Consider the following 17,504-nt stretch of genomic DNA (forward strand, 5'->3'; position numbering starts at 1 on the left):
AGTACTAGCAGTGCATCAAAGATGCAGTCATCGATTCTACCGAGAGGCCACAATTGCTGCGAGCAAACATATTAATGACGAGGAACGCGTTTTTGTTATGCTACTAATACTTGTACTTGCTCTGCTATTCTGCCCCATCCTGGCTGAGGAAGAGTTACGGGCGCGTAAAACAAAAAAATACGCTGATGGGGGACGGGCATACGCATACTATGTGTAATGCTTCACTCATTTACGATAAATAATAAATAAAAAGTCCATTCCATTTCGACAAAAGACCCACACCCAAGTTCCATAGCCCGCTATCCCGATCATGATTTTCCTACCCCAAGAGGGAAAGGCCCTTCCCTTTTGGGCCGGTTGTGGGCGAGGAGGGATTCGAACCCCCGACACCGTGGTTCGTAGCCACGTGCTCTAATCCTCTGAGCTACAGGCCCCACTGCGTCTCCGCTGGATCTGTTCCCGGAAGTACCCTCAAAAAAAGGAACCTTTGCTCTCCCAGCCATTTCGGGTTTAGAAGATGTCAAAGCGCCTTTATCTCTACTTTATCTCTATAAGAACGGTGCGTTCCGAGGTGTGAAGTGGGAGAGAAGGGATGTCATAATTGGGGTTTTGAATAAGACGACCTTTTTATTTTTTATTTTTTTTTTCATATTGAAAAAGTATGAAGAACGGGAGGTGTGAAGTTTTTTATCATCCTGGCGTCGAGCTATTTTTCCGCAGGACCTCCCCTACAGTATCGTCACCGCAGTAGAGTTTCTTATTAATTTCGGTTGTGAATTAGGGTTTTTCAGCTTGTTTTTAGGGATTTTTGGTTTTCGTAAGGTGTTGTTTATATTTGCTATTTGAATTCAAAGTATGGTTAAACTGTGTCACTAGTATGTTTCCTATTATTATTATTATTATTTGATTGAATTTCTTTTGCTTCCTTAGCGGTTCGAAGCCGGTGCTTTAATGATTTTGGTTAAGTCATATTTTTGTGATTAATTTCATTTGTTTTGGTGTGATTTCAGAATTAGGGTTTCTGAGGTGGTTTTTGCGGATTTTTGGGATTTTAGCCTTTTTATTTTGTAGAATGCGGGGATATGCGAATCTCTGTAGGTTTTTGTAAGGTTTTGTTTGTATTTGCTAAGTGGGTTCAAAGTATAGTTCAACTGTATCACTAACAAGTTACATCCCTTATTTATTTCTCCCGTCTTTATTAAGGCCTTTGAAGCTTGGATTATGAACTTTATTTTAATGATTTTGGTAAAAATGAGGATTTTGTTACTCATATTTTTTTTAAAGATCATCAAAGATTTGCTTTTTGGTTCTATAATTTTGGGAAAACTGTTATTGTTTGCATTTGCTAAAATTCATGCAGAAAAACAGAGTTGTATACTAGGGGATCACTTGGTACAAAGAAAGACGCTTTTTTTTTAAAGCGCATGCCAAAGTTTCCTTTCTAAAAGAGTAATTTCATAAACTCTGTTTTGGTAAATTTTAAAACGGCGCATGAGTACGTATGTCATGTTGCACACAAACTTTTTAAAAATTCTTTATGATCATTTCGTTGTTCTGTCTTACCTTTTTAATTGATTTTCTGGTAAACCTTATTTACTTATTCGCTCCAACCCTGTTTTGCTCAATTTATAAGTTGGATAAAATATGAATATGTTTCAAGCGTTTATAAGCATATTGTTTTTCTTCTGAGAAACGGCCAGAATTCTAGATTACATTCATGCATTTCATGAATGGTATTGAGAGATTTTAGTAATGTATCCTTAAGAATTGGGGATAATATTTAAATTGCTTTGTGGATATGTACCTGGCTTTCTGTTAAGACTAAAATGATATCTGTAAGTAAAAGGAGTTTCATAGTGTATGCTAGTATGCTATAACAATGGAGGTGTTCACAATTAAGGTGGCTATATTAGACAATTAAGGTTGCAAGGGTCTAATGGTGTTCAAGAAGACAACCTTATTGGGTAGAAGATAACACCTACTTCAAATATGCTTGCAAAATGTAGTTTCATTTTTTAAACGGGAAAGCAAAGACTCAATGTTTGGACCCTATTAAACTATTATTGAGCTTGTAACAATGTAGCATTGATACATCATTATCATCAGTTTAACTTTTTGAAGCTGGTTTTCAATGATTTCTCTTTTCATAACTGTGTTATTTATAGAGCTCTGGCATTCCTATATCATACTTTTTTTTTATATATAGTTTTCGTTGTTAATCTTTTTGTAACAACCTTGTTGATATGCATGAAAGTTTTATTTACCTGGTCTCCTATCAGTCTGCATGCAGATACACTGCCAGTTTGCACGTGCCACTTATTCAAAAATGTTTTTATGTCTTCACTCTTCAGTAATGTGTCTGTACTATAACTATATAGATAGATATATATTGGTTTGAAGTAGATAAAAAATTATGATTGCAAGAGTGATGCGTATTTTATTTTATTTTTTTTTGCTTCACTGCTCGGATTATGCTTTGACATTAAGGGTCGATTTTCCAAAATATTTGATTGAAGGAATTTCAGATAATTGTATAACAATAAAATGACACATGATTTTATACACTTTTATGAAGATTGGAGTATGAAAAGACTCATGCATTGTGTTTTCACTTTTGCAACTGAAGCCACTCTGGTTTACAAATTTTGCATATATTCATGTTACAGTAAAGTTTTCCATAAGTGATCTGACTAAGGCCAAAGCTTCACTTCTGACACATTTCTTATGACTTCCTAAGGACGGTTGCTGAAGCAGGGAAACGGTTAAAATGACATGAGTTTAAGGTAATAACTGAAATGTGTGGTCTACCTGTGGTTAAGAGTTGCATACTTCTGTTTCATGGTATAAGTTGGTCAACATTCATGCTTGCTGATAATTTTCTGTATTTTTTTGCATCCTTTTATTAAAAAAATAAGCACTTTACTGCAACTGTGTTAAGAGATATTAGTTTTATATAGGTTGACACAGGATTATCCATGGAACACGACAAACAATTTCCATAAAGTTGTTGAATATAACATGAATTCGGTATATCAGCTAAGATGGCATTTTCATTTTAGGTAATTGACCGAGGCTATTTTGGTGGTTAGATGACTCACAAGTAGACGTATACAAGAAATGAAAAAGGATTTGCATGCGATGCCTATTGATTTAGAAATTGTGTTAAGAAACTTTCGGATATTATATGCCTCGGATATAGATTACAGGGGCAATTGCATATATCCTCTCTTAGTGAAAAAAGTATCAGATTTACCCATTTTGATTATTAAGAATAAGTGAAGAATTACTATTTTACCCTTACTTTTACTAAAACTTTAAATTTTTCCCAAGTTTTTGTATTTACACGTTTTGACTATTTTTTTATTACCTTATTTTTTTTTAGTTTTTTCTAACAGAATTATTTTTTGGTTTTTTCAGTTTCTTTTAAGATTTCGCTAATGAGTTTATGTTTATTTATTTATTTATTTGTGTTTTCTCATTATTTTGTTTCGTCTATGTGTAATCTACTCTTTATGAGCTTTTGGAGTAATATTCGTTAAAAATACGAGTGACAATCTTCAAAATCAGTAACAAATGTCAAAGTTTTAATTCTAAAAAGGTATTTATAATTTTGAAAGGGTAATTTTGTCAGTATGTGTAATTTCATTACGGTAGAATATACATGCAATTAGTGAAGTTTTTATATCAATATATGCAATTCTTCATAGGTTATTAGTTCATATAATCCAGTCTGATTGCCATTTGAGCCGAACATATATTGTGATTCTTCGAAGATTTGAGGTTAGAAAGAAAATGCTAGGAGTTGTTTCATCTTAGGGATCTTTTATAATTTCATCCATAATTGAATTTGAATTTTGTATTCATTTATTTATTTTGTTTTTCCCTCTTTTTGTGTAGCGGCTAATTTTATATTCTGTTATTTGTTACTATATTATTTTGCACACATCTTTTAATCGGTCGGTTTGTTTACATGCAGTTCTTGCCAAAGAAGGCAGGGACACCGAAGAAAAATGAGATTGTGTACACTGCACCAACCGGGGAAGAAATAACCACCAGGAAGCAGCTGGATCAGTATCTGAAATCACATCCTGGTGAAACCCCGAGGCGGTCTTCAAGAATCAGTGAGAAAGTAAAGCTAGCTCCACCACCATCACCGGAAACTGAGCCCGTTAAGAAAAAGGCTAAACGGTCTTCTTCAAAGAAGGGCAAAAAAGACAAAGAACATGAAGAAAAAGATGTTGAAATGAAGGAAGTTGAACAGAACGTAGTGGAAGATTACCAAAAACAAGAAGAGAATGACAAAATTGCCCCAGGTGAAACCGAAGGAAAAGCTGACAAAGATGAAACCGCTTCTGAAAACGCATTTGAAAGCCCAAAAGTGCTCCCGCCAGTGGAAGAAGCTAAACCTGGAAACTATATTGCAGATCCCATTGAAGTCGACATGAACAACACATCGGAAACCCCCGTTGCACAAGCTCTGGATAAGGCTGAAGGCGCAAAAGAAGAAATCCCAAACGGGCAAAAGGATAATTTGAGTGGTGCAGATAAAGAGGCGGAAACAACCAAGAAAATTGAAGCAGGATTCGAGAATGGTTGTCGTGTGGAGTCTCATCCATGGTAAAAATAAGAGTAACTAACAGGTGGTGGTACTTTTTCAGTGTCATCATTTGCAGCTTGACATGTGGTATCAAAATCGTGTGTATGTAAGTTGATACTAGAACATATTGTGGCGTACAACATCCGACATAGTTATGTGTCGCCTTACATCTATCATAGGATTGTGGTCTCCTGTTGCAACTTAGGGGAATTGTTGGTTGAGGTTGCACTTGCAGATAATAGCATACTTATAACTTTGTTATGTAATAAATAATCCTTCACATTCCTTTTTTCTACTTATCATTAACATTTGAACTCCATTCTGCACTAGGAGCTTGGTTTTCGAAAGTGACAAGTGCACAAAAGCGGCCGTGCCTAAAACTAAGGCGCGAAGTGCAGAAATGCAAGTTTTCTTTGTACATGTGGCGCATGGTATATTTATGTATGACAGAGAGTTTAGCATCCCAACCCAAAACTAAAACTAAGCTATAAATAATTTTTATAACATGGGTCGTGTGGCCCCTCACGCACTCTATGACGCCTTGGAATATCAGAATTAATTTCGGTATTGTAAAGTACTAATGCCATGGACACAACTGAAGAGGTATGTACCCGCCTCAACACCGAGCGAGGCGGGTCAACCCACAAGATATAGACAAGAGGCTTGAAATCAAGACATTATGAAGGCACAAAGCCAAAACCTATGCGCATGGCGCATATCACATATGCTCACGCATATCACATATGCTCATGCATCACATGCTCATGCATCACATATGCTCACGCATATCACATGCTCATGCATCACATGCTCAGGCACCACATATGCTCAGGCATCACATATGCCCACGCATCGCATATGCTCACGCGTATCACATGCTCACGCGTATCACATGCTCACGCATATCACATCTGCGCGTGGCGCATCCGCGCGTGGCGCATATCACATGCTTGTGCATATCACATCTGCGCATGAAACATCTGCGCGTGAGAATAAAGAGAAGACCTCGCGCATCCTCAGGATAGGCGCATATCACACATGCACATAATCAACCTCGTCCTTATCCAAATTAGGGTAAGGACAACCTTGATTGTGCACGTCAGACAACCTTCCAGAAGGTATCTTTTTAAGGAATAAGAATATGCTGACGTTGACAGCTGCCAATGAAAGGTGGACAACTCAGCAAAACCCATGTGCAACTAACCAATGAAAAAGCACCAGGTGTCCCAAGGACACGTGGCGCGAAGCTATAGGAGGAGGCCAAAAAGGCCATAATTGGGTCTGAGCCCAATCATTGGAAACCCTAGCACTATAAATACCACATCAACTCCACAAGGAGAGGGATACCCTATTACACAGTATTCAGCTATATTAAGCAATACACTCCAATTTCCTTACTCTCATATTATTATCTTCTCCTACAAACTCTTATTCTCACACCGGAGGGTTACCCCAAAGAGGACCCCTCTGTCCCTTTCTGAGGGGTAAGTTTACGGTGCTGTTCATTTTGTAGGTGGAAGAACCCAGATCCCAGAGAACCATCGGTGAAATAGCATAATCACACCCGAGGAAAGTAGATCGTCTACCAGTGAGTCGATCCACGTTTCTTCATTGGCGCCATCACCTGTTACAACGGCAACAGAATCTTCATCAGTTCTCTAAAAAAAAAAAAAATTTCACCATGGTTTCTGGTGTTCGTAACGTCGATCAAGTTCTGGAGGATATTGAGCGTGAGGATGTTAATGGGGGACAGCAGTTTCTGAGGGTGCCGCGTGATTCTACGCGCACCACCAGTAACCATCCCTTCATCACAACTCCTCATAGCCAGACTGAAACTCCTCCAGACGATCTCACGTTCCAAAATCTTGCCTGCGCGAAACAAAAAGGACCAATGGGTCCAGAAGATGAAACCAATGACCCTAAAGAATGGCTCATAAACGAGCAACGACGTCTAATGGACAAGTACAATGAGCTGGTCAAACACAAAAAGTCAGCCGACTTAACACAAAGGCAGGCGTTTGATAAGCAAACCGTTCATGGAACAAAAAGGGCGCGCGCGCCGGAAGATGGTCACTCTGTTCACACTGAACACGCTGAGTTTAGTGATGAAGAAGTGCACAGCATGAGGAAGACGCGAGATACTCATGCAGGAGGCTCACAGCTCCGCGCGCACATGAACGTGACGCCTGGAGCCAAAGCCGACATGGATCTGCACATACCGTACAGCCCACCAGTGAGAGGGCAAGTGGACGTAACCACACCGTACAGGCCAGCCATCTTGGTGAAACATTCAAAATTCACTGAGCGCATCGCGAAGGCTCCCATTCAGCACAAAACCAAGATGCCAAGTGGTTTGGGCAAATATGACGGCACAACAGATCCAGACGATTTCTTACAAGGTTTTTACAACACTGGAAACCTAGAAAGCTGGACGATGCCAACATGGTGTCACATGTTTGCTCGCTTCCTCACGGGCGCGGCGCGTGTCTGGTTCGAAAGCTTGCCGACTGGGCAAATCGATGGGTTCGAGGAACTATTGGAAAAGTTACAAGCCCACTTCGTACAGCAGCGCAGACACACGCGCGACCCTGATGACATCATGCACTGCGTGCGCAGGAATGATGAAACGATTGAAGACTACATAACTCATTTCAATCAGGAGTCTCTGGCAATCGGAGGTATCACTGAGCAACTCTTGCGCGTGGCCTTTATACAAGGCGCGCGTAGTGATCAACTCCGCCGAGCTCTCGTAAGCAGAGATGGCATGCCAACCACTTGGGCCAAGCTAATGGAAGCATCGCGAGTCTTCGCGAGAAATGAAAAACAAATTGCCCAAGATAGGGCAAGAGAAAGAGGGCATCAAGCTGAGTCACCGCGCAGCAACGAAAGAAGGGGCAAACAGAACTCTGTATGGTCCAGGTTGCAACCAACCAGTTTTTCTCCCGCAGAAAAGCAGGCGCAACCAAGTTCACCTCAGCCCCAAAAAGACATTCGTAATCGCGGAGAAGGTGATAAGAGGGAAGGCGGCAGAGATCCTAACAGACCTCTGCCAAGAATATGGACTCCCCTCACTAAAACGCCTTCACAAGTGTTAAGCACTGAGAATGTCCAGTTCAAAAGCCCCAAGCCACTACACTACAAGGGACCATCAAACAGTGGCAAGTACTGTGAGTTTCACAAGTCCACAGGACACAACACTGATACATGCCATCACTTGAAGGATGCAATTGAAAAAGATGTGAAATCAGGCAAGCTGGCTCACCTGGTGAAAAACTCAAGACCAGAAAATGAACAACCAGAAGGAGCCTCTGCCAGCAAAAGGTTCAAAAGAATCTGTGTAGCCGAGGGAGGAAGACAAGGGCAAAATTCAAGAAAGAGAAGCGCGCAAGTCCAAGGAGATTGGCGCGAGCAACAAGTAATCTTCCCAAGAATCAGGGGAGGCCCTTCTATCAGCAGTCCTCTTGTCATCACTACACACATTGCTCATTATGAAGTGTCAAAAGTCCTGGTGGACACTGGCAGCGAATCAGACATCATGTATGAGCAATGTTTCAGGAAACTGGATCCGGCAGACCAAGCAAGGTTGAAATTGTGAATGCACCAATCTCTGGTGTTTCAAATGAAATCATTCATCCCCTAGGTCAAATACAATTTGAACTAACCATGGGGGATGAGAAACACAAGCGAGCCGAAGTTGTCAACTTTTTGGTCTTGCCCACCACTTCATGCCACAATATGATCTTGGGTAGAGGAACGATTGCCCAATTCAACGCCATACCGTCGCCAGCGCACGGCGCGTTGGGGTTCCCAACACCAACAGGTGTAACTTTTGTATACCGAGATCATTTGTGTGCAGTGACAAGTACTCCGCGGGAAGGGAGAATGAAACTTCCAATGGCAGACAACGCGCCAGAGGAATGGATTCTCAACCCAAAATTCCCGGAGCAGACAATCAAAATTGGCGCTACGATATCAGACGACAGGAGGTTGAGAATGAAAAGGTTGCTCACAGCATATATGTCGGTCTTCGCGTGGCAACACTCTGATATGACTGGGGTTCCGCGAGACCTGGCGCAACATTCTCTCAACACGTTCAAGTCTGTAGAGCCAATTGCTCAAAAGAAGAGAGTCATGGGGGATGAGAAGGCGAGGGCCATGAATGAGCAAGTTGAGGATCTATTGCGCGCAACCATCATCCGCCCGATACGATACCAGACATGGGTAGCCAATCCTGTGATGGTAAAGAAAAGTAATGGGTCGTGGAGGATGTGCATTGACTTCAAGGACCTCAACAAAGCATGCCCAAAAGATTGTTACCCCCTCCCAAACATCGACGCAAAGGTGGACTCCGTGGCGCCATTCAAGCTCAAATGCTTCCTGGATGCCTACAAGGGCTATCACCAGATTCAAATGGCACCACAAGACGAGGACAAGACCGCCTTCAGAACCGACAAGGGTGTTTTTTGTTACACAAAATGCCCTTTGGTTTGAAGAATGCGGGAGCCACCTACCAAAGACTTATGGATGCTGTTTTCAACGAGCAAATTGGAAGAAACCTAGAAGTCTACGTGGATGATTTGGTGATCAAAAGCAGGGAGGAAAAACAAATGCTCAAAGACATCGAAGAAACCCTTGGGCGCCTAAAGAAGTTAACATGAAGCTCAATCCGAGCAAATGCACTTTCGGCGTACAAGAGGGAAAATTTCTAGGTGTAATGGTCACCAAGGATGGTTTCAAGGTGAACCCGGAAAAGGTGGAGGCCATCCTTGACATGCCCTCGCCATCCACCATGAAAGAAGTCCAGAAGCTGAATGGTAGATTGGTTTCAATCAACAGGTTCCTAGCGAACCATGCAAGCAAATCTACCCCATTTGTCAACACATTGAGAAATTGCTTAAAGAAAAGCCAATTCAAATGGACTCCTGAGGCCGAGCAAGCTTTCAGTGAGATAAAAGAATGTTTGATAAATCTGCCCGCGCTCACAGCTCCACTTCCTGGTGAAACTTTGACATTGTACCTATCAGCAGGAGAGCGCGCCATCGGCGCAGTATTGTTGGTGGATCGCAAGGGAATCCAAACGCCAATATACTATGTGAGTCGGGTGCTGACAGATCCTGAGACGCGCTACTCCATCATGGAAAAGTTAGTTTTGTCACTAACACACGCGTCGCGCAAGCTTCATAGATACTTCAATGGTCATCCTATTGAAGTTCTGACTGGTTACAACCTCCAGCAAGTCTTGCGGCGTCCCGCGCTCTCGGGAAGGCTGACAAAATGGGCGCTGGAATTAGGAGAACACACGATCGCCTATAAGCCCCGTCCAGCAATAAAGGGACAAGTCTTAGCTGATTTCATCGCAGAAATCCCAGAAGGAAAAATTGAAGAGGCTCAACGCGAGGTAGACCCTCCGCGAGCCAATGATGAAGAAAAGGTTTGGAGATTGTTCACTGACGGAGCTTCAAACAACGAAGGATCCGGCGCAGGCCTCAAACTGGTGGATCCAGAAAATCATGAATATACTTACGCCATCAGGTTGGACTTCAAGAGCACCAACAATGAAGCTGAGTATGAAGCCCTGCTGGCTGGCCTGCGCATCGCGCACAAATTCGGAGTTAAAAAGCTAGAGGCCCATGTTGATTCATACTTGGTAGCAGCACAGGTCAATGGCCTTTATGATGCCAAGGAGAACACCATGCCTCTGTATCTAGAGCAGGCGAAAAAGCTCATCGAGCAATTTGACTGCTTCAGAATCATTCATATTCCGCGCAGTGAAAACAAGTCTGCTGACGCGCTGAGCAAGATGGCATCAACCAGCTTCGATCACTTTGGCAAAGATGTCAGGGTAGAAGTAATGAGCAACCCGTCGGTGGGAGCGAAGTCTGTCCTGGTAACTCATACAACCCCTTCATCATGGATAACTCCAATAATGGAATTCTTGATGGAGGGAAAGGTACCAGACGATCGCGCACAGGCGAGGAAGATAAGACACAAGTCGCAGAATTATGAACTGCTTGATGGTACATTATATCGACGCTCTTATCTTGGACCACTCATGAAATGCCTAGATGCTGAGGAAGCAAGCTATGTGATCAGAGAGATACACGAAGGAATCTGTGGAATACATGCTGGCCCGCGCATGGTGGTTGCCAAGGCAATGAGCGCAGGTTACTATTGGCCAGGCATGTACTTGGACGCATTAAAAGAGATCCAAAAATGCAAAGCATGTCAGAGCTACGCGCCAAACACCATGCGGCCAAAGAACAACTTGATTCCGGTGACCTCCGCATGGCCTTTCCACAAATGGGCAATCGATATTGTGGGTCCCCTACCGCAAGCGCAAGGGCGAGTAAAATTTTTGGTAGTGGCAGTAGACTATTTCACAAAATGGGTCGAAGCCAAGCCACTAGCAAAAATCACAGCCGAAGCGATGAAGCAGTTTATCTGGAGCCACATTATATGCCGTTTTGGCCTTCCCATGGAAATTGTGAGCGACAATGACAAACAATTCACTGACAGGAAGATATCCAGCTGGCTCAAGGAATTGCGCATCAACCAAATCTTCACTTCAGTATACCACCCTCAGGGGAATGGCCAAGTGGAGCGCGCGAACCAAAGCTTGCTAAATGGGCTGAAGAAAAGATTGGAGGGAGAATCCCATTCTTGGGTCGAAGAGCTACCTAATGTCCTGTGGGCGCACAGGACATTAAGCAAAACCAGCAATGGCGAATCCCCGTTCAGCCTAACCTATGGAACGGAGGCTATGATTCCAGCAGAAATTGGATGCCCATCCCATAGAGTGCTCATGATGAGCAAGATTGATAACGAGCGCGAAAGGAGGTTGGATCTGAACTTGCTTGAAGGGCGCAGAGAGGCGGCTATCATCAATGAAGCCAAATACAAGAAAAAACTGGAAAAATATTACAATCAGCGCGTGAAAGAATGCCACTTCAAGAAAAATGATTTTGTCCTTCGAAACAATGAAGCTAGCCGCGCGATACCCCCGGGAAAAATGTCCCCCAATTGGGAGGGACCTTATCAAGTCTCCGAATAATTGGGAAAAAGCGCATACGCTTTAAAAGATTTGAATGGAAAGAAGATCCCGCGCGCATGGAACGCGGCACAGCTTAGAAAATGTTTCATGTAAAAATTGTCAAGTTTGTAATCAAGGCTTTTTAAGCCATTATGAATAATGATACGCGCTATCTTCTCTTAATGTGGATTCTATTACCTTTTGCATACATGTTTCACACTTCCCTTTATTAATTTTGAGCAATATGACAACATTGTATTGACATCAAAACAAAATAAAACGAAGTAAAACATACATGCGCGAGCTTCAAGCTCAAACGCGTTAATGAGTCTTAACTCTAAAACGTCAGGGCCTTAGCCCAATAATATGAGCCTTAGCTCAGGGCCTTAGCCCAATAATGTGAGCCTTAGCTCAAATCACTCACAACATCCATCCTACATGCTGCGCAGCTTGACCATAAAAATACCTAAGCACAACTAAGGCAAAGCACATGCCAAAACATAGTTGTTAAGGTCTCAGGTCGAGGTCGCGCATGAAATTGTAATGGATATCTGAGTAACACATACTGACACGTAAAGGCTAAAAAACTCATAATTCCCTATAATAAATGCGCGATAACGTCGCGCAAAAGAGGAATAATGAAACGCCAAAGCACGTGTCAACATAGTCAGGATATTGCAAAATCACTTACAATATGACAAGGATTAGGTAAAATAATTTCCTTACAACCTTGTTCTTATTTCAACGTGCAAGCATATCTTATATTCAACAAGCAAACATGCAATATAAAGAGATGATTCGGGAATGCGCAAGATGCGAATAAGGGAAAAACAAATTTTCATTCCAAAGCATTGAAATTTACAAGTTTACAAGATGATGAGATACAAACTACAAATAAAAAAAAAAAAAAAACATGAAGGGCTTCTCAAGTCTCCACGTCGACGTCAGCCTCTTCATCGTCCTCATCACCGCCCTCAGCATCTGGCGCAGCCCGCTCCTCGTCATCTCCAAACTGACCATAGTCAAGTTGTTCGTCCTGAATGGAGTCTTCTATCACAATAGTGTCAGGAGCGGGTCCTTTGGCCACGCCAGAGTCGCTAGCAGGGGCAGCATTCCCCGCGCCATCATCGCCGCCACCAGCCCCTTCGCACTCGTCAAGTAATTTCTTTAGCGCGCCGAGATCGAGCTGGTCAGCAAGCGCGGATATCTGCAAATCATAAGGAAAAGTATGAGTACAAAAAGACTTGGAAAATAAGTCAAGGTAATCTCATTAAGGTTAAAATACCTGCGCAAGGATGGGAATGGGAGTATTCAAATACTTCTCCCCCATCACGGCCATGTCCGCGCAGGCAACGTCGAGCTGATAAGGGTAATCGGATGGGTTCTTCTTCAGCATGCTATATTCACAGCCATCCTTAAACCCTTCAGCTCGTCCCACCAAGCGCGCGGCAGTGTTGCAATCCATCACAAGGGCCTGAAACTCGCCTGAGTATTTCATCGCGTAAGCGCAACGAGTCATACCCTGTGAGATTAGCCATTAGCGATCCTGCGCGAGGGAAGAAACAGACGTCTCAAGAGCAGGAATCTGAGAGTTTAACAACTCAACAGTTTCCTTAGTCTGTTTCAGCTCCTCTTTGTCGGACGCTGCTGCCGCCAAGGCTTCTTCCTTTTCCGCTCGCGCAACATCGAGGGCTTCCTGGCTAGACGCTGCCGTCGCCAAGGCTTCATCTTTCTCGGCCCGCGCGGCGGCCAGCTCCTTCTTCAGGCGCGCAACCTCACTCTCCAATGATGATTTGTCAGTTATAGACTGGACAAGAGCTTGGTCACGCGCCTCCGCGTCCAGCTCCAAGTCGCGCACTCTACGCGCTTACTTGGCCGAGTCCGCCTCGGCCGCCTGTAGCTTCTCCCGCGCAGCCTGTAGCTCATGCCCGCGCTTCACGAAGGCGGTATTGGCACTTGCTCTGTTCTCGCTGAGCTCTGCTTGGAGTTTCTCAGCTCTTTCTCGAGCATCAGAAAGATGCCAAGCAGACACTTTAGCCTCTTGCTTGGCTTCCGCAAGAGCATCACGTACCTTTACGTAATCATAGCGAAGCTCTTGGGAGGCAGCAAAGAAAGCCGACCCAGCAAACAGATGATCGTTGAGCAAGTCATCACGAGCGCGGCCCTCCTGAAACCTCCTTTCAGCTGGAGGCACATAATGAGCCCAGAAGTCCTCACACACACCCATGGACTGAAATGAGCTGTCTTCAGTAATATTCCATCTCTGGCGGTAAATGTGATCGGCTTCCTGCAAACACAAAGTAATGATCTAAGTCATCAAAACACTAATATGGAAGTCCGCGCAGCGGAGCAAAAACGAACCTATACCTGCGGGGATGAAGCAGAAAAGTCAGCGCCAGCCCCACGAGAAGACTGCGCCGCGAAATCTCGTGGCGCTGCAGGGCTGGCGCGGCCGCTGTCGGAGCCTTCAACTTGAACCTCCTCATCCTCTGAAACAGGCCTTTTCTCCTGCGACCTAGAAGAAACAAAATCAGTCTCGCGAGGAGGGCTGCGCGCAGGAGGAGGTAAGGGTGGTCTCGACGCCGCCAGATCGGCGCGTAAAACGGCCTCCTGCTCCTTAGTAATCCCGATGAGGGGAGATTCAGCGCTTGCAGGAGCAGGAGCAGAACCAACGGCGCTGGCAACGGCGCCAGCAGTGTCGCCAGCAGCTTGAACGCCAGCTATGACTCCTATGAAAAATCAACAAAAACAAATGGTTCATGACTTGATCTAAAAGAAAAAAGTCAGAAAACAAAAGCGCAATACATACCCTGGCGCAACGCCGTTCGCGAGTTAGACATCGCCATGAAGTCCATTCTCCCCTTTGAGGGTAAAACAGGGGACTTTGAAGCGACCTCCGGCGCAGCCTCGGCACCTTGTTGCGCCTGAGGTTGATCCACCAAGATCGCCGGCTCTACAAACATTTGAGTGAGCAAAGATTCATTAGTAATTCTATCAGAATCGCGCTCATAGAACCATAAAGGATAAGCAAAGTATACCTGTCGAAGAGGAAACGGCAGGCGCAACGCCGCTCCCCTTTTCCGCCGCGCGAACGGAGGAGGTAGCGGCACCATACCTCGTGTGGACAGGAGGTCTGCCCACTTTTTGAGGCAGGGAAGAAAAGGAAAACTTGGAGGTAAACTCCTGGGTTTTCTCAAGTTCCCTCGCCTGAGTAGGAGGATCCTGAGCAACAGGGGCAACATCTTTCTTCTGTTTCTTACTGGCCCCTGCGCCAGTTTTCCCCTTAGCTTTACGCTTTAGTTGGGGCAACTCAGCCTCCTCCTCATCCTCTTCCGCGAGCTCAAGCTCGTAGTTCTCAAGCGCGTCTACAATACGTGCAACAGAAATATTAGCCAAATTTGGTATTATAAAGGCATAAGCATAAGTACAAAGGCTTACCAGGCGCATCGCTGTCAAAGAGAAATCCCAGATCAACAGGGATGAACATGTCATCGAAGCGATCGGGGAAGCCAACCTCCCCAGTGCCCAGCGCGACGGAGCCACCCTCCATATGCTCATCATAGGCGGCGTGGACATACTCCTTGCTGACTGCACAAAACAAGTCAAATGATATCAGCAAAACGAATTGTATTCGCGCAGAAGTAATGCAATGAGTTAACTTACACAAGCCGTCAACTTGGATAACGGGCTCAGTCGCGCAGTCGGCCCACCTCCTGCTCATACCAACCCCCACCAGCGCCTCCTCACAAATGTTCTTGGCGGGGGATGGTTCGGCAGTCAACTTTTTTACCCAGGCGCCAGTTGGGTTCTTAAAGACACCCACATCCGCAGGCGCAGAAGAGATCGCGCGCATGGTCATGCGGATGGGGATCACACCAGCCCTGATATAGAAAAATCTCTCAGACCAGTCATGAAGGCTCTTGAATGAAACAGTGCAGCACTTGACCATCTGACTGCTAGGAATAAATGAGAACCAAGAATCTTGGATCTTGGGCTTATAGAAAAACTGAAAGCGCCGAGGGGTGGGCTCCTAGCGCTGAGATTTGCACATGAACTCAAAGTGAGTCATGCGCACGAGTCCAAACGGATGGACTTGGGATATATGAATCCCATAAAACCTTAGCAGCGCACCCACAAACCTTGTCATCGGGAGACGAAGGTTGCAGTGGGTGAAAAAATGGCAATAAAGGGATATATAGCCGGTGGGCGGGTCCGCCGCCGTTTGCCCGGCCGCCGGCAGCATGCAGCCATATTCAGGGAGAAAACCCTGAGAGGCAATAAGGCTGTCAAAATCGGACTGCCTCAGTTTACAGGGGATCTCATCCCACTTCTTCACTGCTTTGGTTTTCCCTACCTCCTCCGACGAGGCCTCAGCAGCCCTCTTCCCCTTGCCGGTCTTCTTCAACGTAGACATTACTAACGATTTCACACGGCGATGGCTGGGGGAGATTGTGTTGTCTGAGCTATCAGACATACAACTGTAAAATCGGACAAAGGATGCTTCTGAAGAACAGAAACCTGGAAGCAGAAGACAGGCAATCGGAATAGAATGAAAGGAAAAAGCTCGGAATAAACAACAAGGAAGATGAAGGATAAAAACTCAAAAGGGCTTGCTTTTATAGGCCCATGAGAGAGAAAAATTGGTACTGATCGGACTTCACGCGCCCCCACTCGCAGGTGTAAGCCAACGCGAGCGCGACACGTGTCCCTGACACTGTGTGAGGGGACACGAAAAGAAACTATACAGGTGCTGCCAGAGTTCACGCGCCACCACTCGCGGGTACGGACCAACGCGAGCGCGACACGTGTTCCTGACACTATGTGAGGGGACATGAAAGGCAACGGTAGCACCTCGAGCACACGAAAGGTCTGACACGTCTCCATCACTGACGCATGTCAGCAACAACCAACCACGTACAGGGACGATTCGTTTTCAACCAAAAGGATAGAATTTCGCGCAACGATGAGTAATAAGAAGATAAAGACAAAACCCTACTAAAAGAGCAAACTATTAAGTCTAATATCTATCTTACCTTGCTCGCGCGAGACAAGACACACATTAGACTGGGGGGGGCTTGAAGAGGTATGTACCCGCCTCAACACCGAGCGAGGCGGGTCAACCCACAAGATATAGACAAGAGGCTTGAAATCAAGACATTATGAAGGCACAAAGCCAAAACCTATGCGCATGGCGCATATCACATATGCTCACGCATATCACATATGCTCATGCATCACATGCTCATGCATCACATATGCTCACGCATATCACATATGCTCACGCATATCACATGCTCATGCATCACATGCTCAGGCATCACATATGCTCAGGCATCACATATGCTCACGCATCGCATATGCTCACGCGTATCACATGCTCACGCATATCACATCTGCGCGTGGCGCATCCGCGCGTGGCGCATATCACATGCTTGTGCATATCACATCTGCGCATGAAACATCTGCGCGTGAGAATAAAGAGAAGACCTCGCGCATCCTCAGGATAGGCGCATATCACACATGCACATAATCAACCTCGTCCTTATCCAAATTAGGGTAAGGACAACCTTGATTGTGCACGTCAGACAACCTTCCAGAAGGTATCTTTTTAAGGAATAAGAATATGCTGACGTTGACAGCTGCCAATGAAAGGTGGACAACTCAGCAAAACCCATGTGCAACTAACCAATGAAAAAGCACCAGGTGTCCCAAGGACACGTGGCGCGAAGCTATAGGAGGAGGCCAAAAAGGCCCTAATTGGGTCTGAGCCCAATTATTGGAAACCCTAGCACTATAAATACCACATCAACTCCACAAGGAGAGGGATACCTTATTACACAGTATTCAGCTATATTAAGCAATACACTCCAATTTCCT

The 17,504-nt window shown here is 44.6% G+C and overlaps 1 non-coding gene across 1 annotated transcript; it reads right to left on the bottom strand.

Moving 5' to 3' along the window:
* Positions 1-360: 360 nt before the first annotated feature.
* Positions 361-434, bottom strand: TRNAR-ACG (transfer RNA arginine (anticodon ACG)). The gene has a single exon. It is a non-coding gene; the product is annotated as a tRNA-Arg (tRNA).
* Between the last annotated feature and the right edge of the window lie 17,070 nt (positions 435-17,504).

Source organism: Bidens hawaiensis, unplaced genomic scaffold, assembly GCF_021521415.1.
Source record: "Bidens hawaiensis isolate Kalapana, Puna unplaced genomic scaffold, B.hawaiensis_p1.1 tig00032422_1, whole genome shotgun sequence".
Taxonomy (NCBI): Eukaryota; Viridiplantae; Streptophyta; class Magnoliopsida; order Asterales; family Asteraceae; genus Bidens; species Bidens hawaiensis.